This window comes from Hippopotamus amphibius, chromosome 6, assembly GCF_030028045.1.
Source record: "Hippopotamus amphibius kiboko isolate mHipAmp2 chromosome 6, mHipAmp2.hap2, whole genome shotgun sequence".
NCBI lineage: Eukaryota > Metazoa > Chordata > Mammalia > Artiodactyla > Hippopotamidae > Hippopotamus > Hippopotamus amphibius.
Genome location: NC_080191.1, coordinates 66,995,854 through 67,004,717, shown reverse-complemented (window position 1 = coordinate 67,004,717; position 8,864 = coordinate 66,995,854). Strand labels below are relative to the sequence as shown.

Here is an 8,864-nt window from a genome sequence, read left to right as displayed (position 1 = left end):
GCCGTTTAAAATAGAGTAGTAAGGAAAAGTGTCTATTTATAAGGCGATGCTATATTTAAGAGACTCTTCAGGAATGAAAAGGAGTTGTTCATCTGGAGGGCTGGGGGAAGGGATTACAATCCCAGAGAAGAACATATCCCACGACTCAGCAATGGGAAAGAACTTGCTGGGTCTGAGAAATGGACAGGAGGATGGTGAATACATGAGGGGCAGACGTAAGAGATGAAGTTGGTGGATGAGAAGGAAATGAATCATGCTGGACAATGCTGACTATATTAGAAAGTCTAGGTTTTCTTAAAGAGCAATTAGAAGAATCTGTTAAAGAGTTTTAGAAGGGGGGAGGATGTGATGATTAAATGTGTTAAAAGGATCACACTAGAGAATGGACTGGAGGTGGAAAAGTGTAGATGCAGCGAGATCAGTTGATCTGGAAAATGATGGGGGCACAGAGAAGACTGAGTGAAGTGAAAGGGCCTGAGCTATGTTTAGAGGAAGACAAACAGGACCTTGTGATGAGTTGGATGTAAGGGGAGATAAAAAATGAGAAATCAAGGATCATATCAATTGTTTTAATCTTCACAACAACTTTATGAGGTGGGTGTTATTATTGCCCACAATTTACAGACGACCATGGCACTGAGAAGAGAAAGCCTTGCCCAAGGCCATACACTTAGTAAGTGATGGTGTGAGGACTGAACCCAGGTGGGTAGTTGACAGCACATACCAACCACCATAACACACTGAACAAGATGTGTCTTACATCTTTCCAAGGGTAGTACTTGATTTTAAGCTTTTCATTTTAACATATTCTCATTTATCTTGAATTCAAGACCTAGAATAGATCCAAAATGTAATTTTTTTCTTTTAAATAAATTAATATCAACTGTTAAATAAGTTAGCTGGCCTCAGAGGTTTATTTAAAAATCTAACTTCCAGAATATTTTATGGAGTCCATATAAACTCAGCCTGATATGTACTTAATGTATCTACTGTAGTATGCAGTGAAAAAATGATTCTTATAACAATGACCCTCAAGTATAATAAGATACTGAAGTTCTTGCCAAATCACCGATGAGAGGCTATGTTGGTTTAGGAGTATTTTATTCTTTTATTTTATTGTGTTCTAGGACTTTGAAAATTGATAATCAATTGGTATAGTCTTTGTGAACACAGTTTAATTTCATCTTCATAATCCTTCAGGTATCCTTACCTTCTTAGAGGCCAGGAATAAGTGGGAATTAATTAAATTTAATATCTTCAAGAAAGCAACAAAATTTCTTAAATGAAAGCAAATATGATAAACTGTCTTTCTAGAAAAGCAGAAGAGCTTACATTTTAGTGTGGAGTGGGGATGAAAATCTCCCCAGATAATCCCACCCCCCAACCCCCACCCCTGCCAATACCCATTTGCCTTTGTAAGAAAGTTGTTTTCATCAGGACTTGGTTGAGAAGAGAATAATGAATTCCTCTGAGTTAGGGTAATGCCTAGTGAAAAAAGTCTGCTTGTGAGTCAATGGGTTTTGATTATACATACATAACTTCCTCTATTTCTTTTTAATTTGAAGTATGTATCATAATCTGAGGCCAGATGTTTATAGCACTATATGATCTGATTAAGCGATATGTGTTTTGTTGGATGAAAACATTGGGGGTTTTGGGTAGAGAGGATGGTTCTCAAACGAGGTCAGGTGGGTTTTATTTTTAAAAGTGAAGACAATATTTAAGAATAGAAAATTTGTTTACTTTTGTCTCTGGCAGAGACAATATCAAGCAGAGATCACAATTTCAAGGGCATTATATGTGGAAAAATGTTGCGTTATAATTTTATTTTTTTCTAGATACCAGGTATGTCTCATTGTTCCATGTTCTCTTACATTTTATTTTTCAAGTAACTCTGGAAAACCTTCCATGATCACTTTAAAGTGATAAGCAAATCATTTTAGAGGGATAAAATACACACTTTTCCTGTAAAGCATGTTACATTTGTTGGGAAATTTATCCAACAATTTCATATTTAAAATTCTTTTATTTGTGAAACCCTGCAGTCTTTCCTTTGTTCTATTTGCTTGTTTGGAAATATGGCCTCTACTAGTGAACACTTGAATATAGAATACTAGAAATGTATTCACAAGATTTTTTTGAATCCAAGTATAAATATGGCTCCCCAAACATAAATCTCTATTTAATTTAGTGACACAGTAATCTAACCAAACCATTCAGTGAGTGAAGCAAACAATAAATTAGAAATTATGAACGTAAAGTGTATTTTTAATGTTTCTAGATCTTTCCCATACAGGTTTTACTAGAATCCGTCATCATCATGAACTATAAAATACTTAGTACACTAATAACCAACTGTTTATAAGGAGTCAGCCGGCCTTTAGCTTATCTGTGGTTTCCAAAGCATCTTTTTTATGTTATTTTTTGTCCATCTCTAGCTGTGTACCATGCCAATCTCTGTGCCAGGCATTTTGTTGGTTGAGCTTCCAAATGTATTCAGGCTTGTGCTGTAGAAATTTGTAGTTTGTCAGGCAGATTGGGAATACTTCTTCTCCATGAAATCTATGTTCTTTTTCTAAAGTCAAAATTCCCTTTCTTCCTGGTATGTACCCATATTTTCTACTCACTTCTCCATTCATTATCCAAAAGAGAAATTGAAAATTGCCACACAAAGGAAGCTACAGTGTAAATTATCACTTAAAACTTTTCCAGTTCTCTTTGAATTTCATGTTACATTTTATCTTATTTTTCAAACTCTCCCTTTTGGGGGAAGTGGAATCATTGCTGTTTTGCTTCATCATTTTGTGTGGTGCTAACACAAATGGTATATAATTTCTGTTTAATTTGGCCAATAATCCTGTTTCTCATAGGTTTTTCAAATATGACTCAAGGTTAGGGATATGAATTTGCCTGATTCTTTGACCAAATATCTCCTTGACCCCCTCAAAGACAAATTCCTCATAGTTTTCAAAAACAAAATTCTATTTTATAGAGATGTTGGTCTCTCTGCCTGAGATGATATTCTCTACACTTTATGCATGGAAAATTTCTATGCATCTTTCAAAGCATGGTTCAAGTATTTTCTCCTCTGTACCTTTTTTTTTTAAAATTTCCATCCTTTAGCCACCCTGATAAAAGTTGATTTTTCTTTCCCTGGTCATTTTATATGCCCTAGTTTAGTACTTTTTGAACTGCACTGCGATTATTTGTTTAACATTTGAATCTTCAATAGGCAGTGCGGTCTTTCAGGGCAAACATCTTTGAATCTCTAATGTTTAAAATGTAGTGGGTACTCAATTAGGTTGTTTATTTATTTATAATAAAATTTATATTGAAATATAGTTGACAAAAATAAATATAGTTGACGTAGTTAGTTTCAGGTGAATGATATAATAATTTGACATTTGCAATTATTATGAAATGATCACTATGATGTGTTGTAACCATCTGTCCCCATACAAAGTTATCGCAGTACTATTGACCATATTTCTTATGCCAAATGTTACATCCTCATGACTTATTTATTTTATTAATAATATCTATTAAGAGGTGTTGTACCTCTTAATCCCCTACATCTGTTTCGCTCCTCCCAAACGCTGCCCTTTGCCGACTACCTGCGTGTTCTCTGCATCTATGAATCAAATTTCATTTCATTTTGTTCTTTTATTTTATTTTCTAGATTCCATGTATAGGAGAGATCATGCAGCATTTAACTTTCTCTGTCCGACTTATTTCACTTAGCATAATATCCTCTAGAACCAACTATTTGTCACAATAGACAAGATTTCATTCTTTTAATAGCTGAGTAACATTCCGTGTGTGTGTGTGTGTGTGTGTGTATAACATCTTCTTAATCCATTCATCTATCAATCAACACTTAGGTTGCCTCCATATCTTGGCTATTGTAAATAATGTTGCAATGAAAATTCCATATATATTTCAAATTAGTGATTATTTCTTTGGATAAATACCCTAAAGTGGAATTGCTGGATCATATGGTAGTTCTACTTTTAATTTTTGAGGGGAAACTCCATAGTGTTTTCCATAGTAGCTGCACCAACTTACAGTCCCAACAACAGTGCATGAAGGTTAACTTTTCTCTACATTCTCACAACACATGCTATTTGTTGTCTTTTTGTTGATAGTCATCCTGACAGGTGTGAAGTGGTAACTCATTTTGATTTTGATTTGTATTTTAGTGATGTTGAGCATCTTTTCATACGTCTGTTTTACATCTGTATGTCTTCTTTGGAAAAATGTCTATTCAAGTTATCTGATCATTTTTTAATTGGGTTCTTTGTTCTTTTGATGTTGAGTTGCATGAGTTATTTGTATATTTTGGATATTAACTTCTTATCAGATATGTTGTTTGCAAATATCTTCTCCCATTCAGTAGGCCACCTTTTTGTTTTGTTGATAATTTCCTTCACTGTGCAAAAGCTTTTTAGTTTGATGTAGTTCTATTTGCTTACTTTTTGCTTTTGTTGCCCTTGCCTGAGGAGACTGTTCCAAAAAACATTTTTGTTGACAGATGTCAAAGAGCATACTGCCTATGTTTTCTTCTAGCAGTTTTATGGTTTCAGGTTGTACATTTAAGTCTTTAATAGATTTTGAGTTTATTTTTGTATATGGTGTAAGAAGGAAAAAATTATTTTCCATGTAGCTGTCCAGTTTTCCCAATACCTTTTATTGAAGAGGCTATCTTTTCCTCATTGTATATTCTTGTCTTTTTTGTCATAGTTTAATTGACTATATATGTGTGGATTTATTTCCGGACTCTCTATTCTGTTCCACTGATCTATATGTCTGTTTTTGTGCCAGTGCCATGTTGTTTTGAATACTTAGATTTGTAGTATAGTTTGGAACCAAAAGGCATAATATCTCTAGTTTGCTCTTCTTTCTCAAGATTTCTGTGACTATTCGGGGTCTTTTGTGGTTACATACAAATTTTAGAATTCTTTCTTCTAGTTATGTGAAAAAATGCCATTTTGATTTTGATAAGAATTGCACTAAATCTGTAGATTTCCTTGGGTAGTATGGTCATTTTAACAATATTAATTCTTCTAATCCATGAGCATAGTACAACTTTCCATTGGTTTGTGTCATCTTTAGTTTCTTTCATCAGTGTCTTATAGTTTTCCAAGTACAAGTGTTTTACAACCTTGGTTAAATTTATGCCTAAGTATTTTATTCTTTTTGCTGCAATTATAGATGGGATTGATTTCTTAAATTCTCTTTCTGATAGTTCATTATTAGTGTTAGAAGTGCATCAGATTTCTGTATATTAATTTATAGCCTTCAACTTTACTGAATGTATTATTAGTTTTAATAGGTTTTTGGTGGTGTCTTTAGGATTTTGTATATATAGTATCATGCTATCTGCAAGCAGGTTGATTTCTTCCTTTTTAATTTGGATTACTTTTATTTCTTTTTCTTGTCTGATTGCTGTGGCTAGGACTTCTAGTACCATGTTGAATAAAAGTGGTAAGAGTGAGCATCCTTGTCTTTTTCCTGAATGCTTTCAGCTTTTCACTGTTGAGGATGATATTGGTATAGATTTGTTACATATGGCCTTTATTATGTTGAAGTATGTTCTGTCTATATCCACTCTGTTGAGAGTTTTTTTTTTTTTATCATAAATGGATGTTGAATTTTGATAGATACATAAATCTCAAAAGATGCAGAAAAACATTGCATCCCTGGGCTAAACCTCACTTGATCATGATGTATAATCTTTTTAATGTATTGTTGAATTTGAATGGAGAATTTTACATCTTTGTTCATCAGTGATATTGGCCTATAATTTTCTTTTTTTGTGTGTTGTCATTATCTGGTTTTGATATCAGGATTATGCTAGCCTCATATAATGGATTTGGAGTGTTCCTTCTTCTCCAAGTTTTTGGAATAGTTTGAGAAGGATAGGTGCTATTGAAAAAGAAAAGGTATGGCAGAACTCACCTATGAAGCCATTTGGTCCTGGACTTTTGGTTGTTGGCAGATTTTTAATTACTGATTTAACTTCCCTACTGTTAATGGGCTTGTGCATATTTTTCTTCCTGATTTAGTCTTAGGAGATTGTACATTTCTAGAAATTTATCTATTTCTTCTAGGTTGTACATTTTATTGGTATATAATTATCTGTAGTAATTTCTTATGATCCTTTGTATGTCTGTGGTGTCAGTTTTAAGTTCTCCTTTTCATTTTCATTTCTGATTTTATTTATTTGGGACCTATCTATTTTTTCCCTGATCATCTAAATAAGGTTTATCAATTTTGTTTAGCTTTTCAAAGAATCAGCTCTTAATTTCATTGATGTTTTCTATTTTTTTTAGGCCCTACTTCAATTATTTCTTCTCTGATCACTATGATTTTCTTCTTTTTACTAACTTTGGGTTTTATTTCTTCTTTTTCTAGTCCCTTTAGATGTAAAGTTAGATTGAGATTTTTCTCATTTCCTGAGTCAGGCTTATGTCAGTATAAATTTCCCTCTTAGAATTGCTTTTACTGCTTCCAATAAATTTTGTATCATCGTGTTTTTATTTTCATTTGTCTCAAGGTATTTTTTAATTTCTTTATTGATTTATTAATTTCCTTATTGATTCATTGGTTGTTCAGTGGCATGTTGCTTAGTCTTCACATGTTTGTGTTTTCTCAGTTTTCTTCTGTAATTGATTCCTAGTCTCAACTGTTGAGTGTAGCCTTCAGTCTTGCCCCTCTGAGAAACCTGGGCAAGACGCCTGGCAGCTGAGGAGCACATCTCTGGGCAGGGAGCCAAGTCAGAAATGCTCTCCAACTGATAAGCATAGCTTCTGGCTGCACGTAACCAGGGAGCCTGAACAGTGACCCTAAGCAATCTTAGAACCCAGCGTATAGTCTTACCATCATGGAACCCAGCCTACCACTCTGCCCAGCAGCATAGCCCAGCCTAAGGCCCTGCCTGATTGCTGAGCATAGCCTATGGCCTGGCCCAGGAAGGGAGCCCGGTGAATGACCATACCCAATTGTGGAGCATAACCTGCAGTCCCACCTGACCAGTGATCCCAGATAGCATTCCAATCTAACCATAGACCATATTCTTTAGGCCTACCCAACTGCGGGGTATAGCAGGAAGTCTTGCTGACCAGAGATCTGGGCCACTGACCTCTCCCAACAATAGAACCCAACCAACAGCCTACAAAATTGCAAAACCCAGCTCATGGCCTTGCCCAACTTCAGAACACAGTGTGCAGCCGCACCTGAACATGCAGTGAAGCCAGTGGCACCATCTGGTCAGGAAGCGTAAGCCTGAGAGCCCACTTGACCAGGAGTGATTGCAGAGTACAATCTGCAGCCCTGCCCACATACACATATGAATGTGTAAAACTCACCAATAAAGATAAATTTACAGTCAAATTCATATTCTCTAGTATTGTAATGGTTGTGCATAATCACTTACAATTCTAGTTTAAAAGTTCAAAACTAGAGAAGCCGGCTGGAGCCTGAGATGTCTAGTTGTTGTCTGAAGATTCTTCAATCACTGTGTCAAGCAACGCAGATGTTTCTCTTTCTTCATATGATGACGATCAGGGATCTAAACTTATCCAAAATGCTAGAGAGGCAACATTTGTCCCCATTGGAATGGCAGGTTTTGCAGCAATATTGCATATGGATTATAAAAATTAAAGAACAGGGGGAATAATAAAATGTCTGTTCACTTGATCCACATGTGCATGGCAGCCCAAGGCTTTGTTGTGGGAGCAGTGACTCCTGGTATGGACTATTCCATGTATTGAGAATTCTGGGCAAAACCTAAACCTTAGAAGAGGAGATGTTGTCTTGGTCTTGTTGGTGGCGCTTGCTTTAGTTAGACATCTCATATTGAGGTTATATGTTTATGTTGAAGATAAGTTGTTTGGGTCAGACAATGACATGGTAATTTGAATATTGGCTTCCTTGATTTGCCTGGTGCCCAAGTTACTGGTGACTAGTTCAGTAGCTAGGTTGTTCAAAAGAGCTGGATTAGCGCAAAAGAAACATGTCATTTTAAATGCACTTGATAGTTGTACAATGTCCACCTTCTTACAAGATTAGTTCTAAATAGGACAACATGCTAATCCTGAAAATGCTCCCAATTGCTGCAGAATATCTTATGCTTTTGATGTCATGTAGGAATCCTATTTATCCCCGTTAATTTAACTCTTTCTGGCTGACTTGTGGACTAAGTACTGTTTTAAGGGCTGGTTGATTCTTGAGGAACACTTTCAGAACAGTACATGGAATACAATAGTATAAACCTCCCGGTAATGTGTGTGTGTGTTTTAAACCAAACCTAAAAAGCTGGTAACAGAGCTGCTTTGAAGTAGTATTTATTTCAGAATCATAGTTGTAAACATGAGAATAACTTAATTGTAGATCCGTGTTTAGCTCTTTTGTAATTGCAGAATTATATTTTGCTGCTGTTGTATTAGAATAATTTTTTAATGCCATTTTGAAATAGAAATATATATTTTAAGTGCTAATGCAAAAGTAAGTGAAAACACTTTTTAAATGTGTCCAGTATGTTTATGTTTATTTTCTCTATAAGAATCATAAATGTTAAACTAAATAAATTGCCTATAATGGAAGTGATTTATAAGCAAGCTGGTTTGGTCAGACATTATACAAACTTTGGTATACTACAGAATGCTTTGTTGTACTTGTGAAATTCTCTTGTCTAACCTAAATTTATGTTTCATGGTGATAACATGGTAAATGTAGTGTTACTAAAGTAAATGAACACACACAAGTTCAAACTAAATGTATGAAATAACTATACAATAATTTGTTGTTGGATACACAATATAAAAATGTAAATTGTAACATCAATAACCTAAAATGGGTGGGGG

At 34.8% G+C, this 8,864-nt stretch overlaps 1 pseudogene; it reads left to right on the top strand.

Annotated features, from left to right (window-relative positions):
- The first annotated feature begins 630 nt into the window (after positions 1 to 630).
- LOC130854911 (HIG1 domain family member 1A, mitochondrial-like) lies at positions 631 to 7,799 on the top strand (annotated as a pseudogene).
- The last annotated feature ends 1,065 nt before the right edge of the window (positions 7,800 to 8,864 follow it).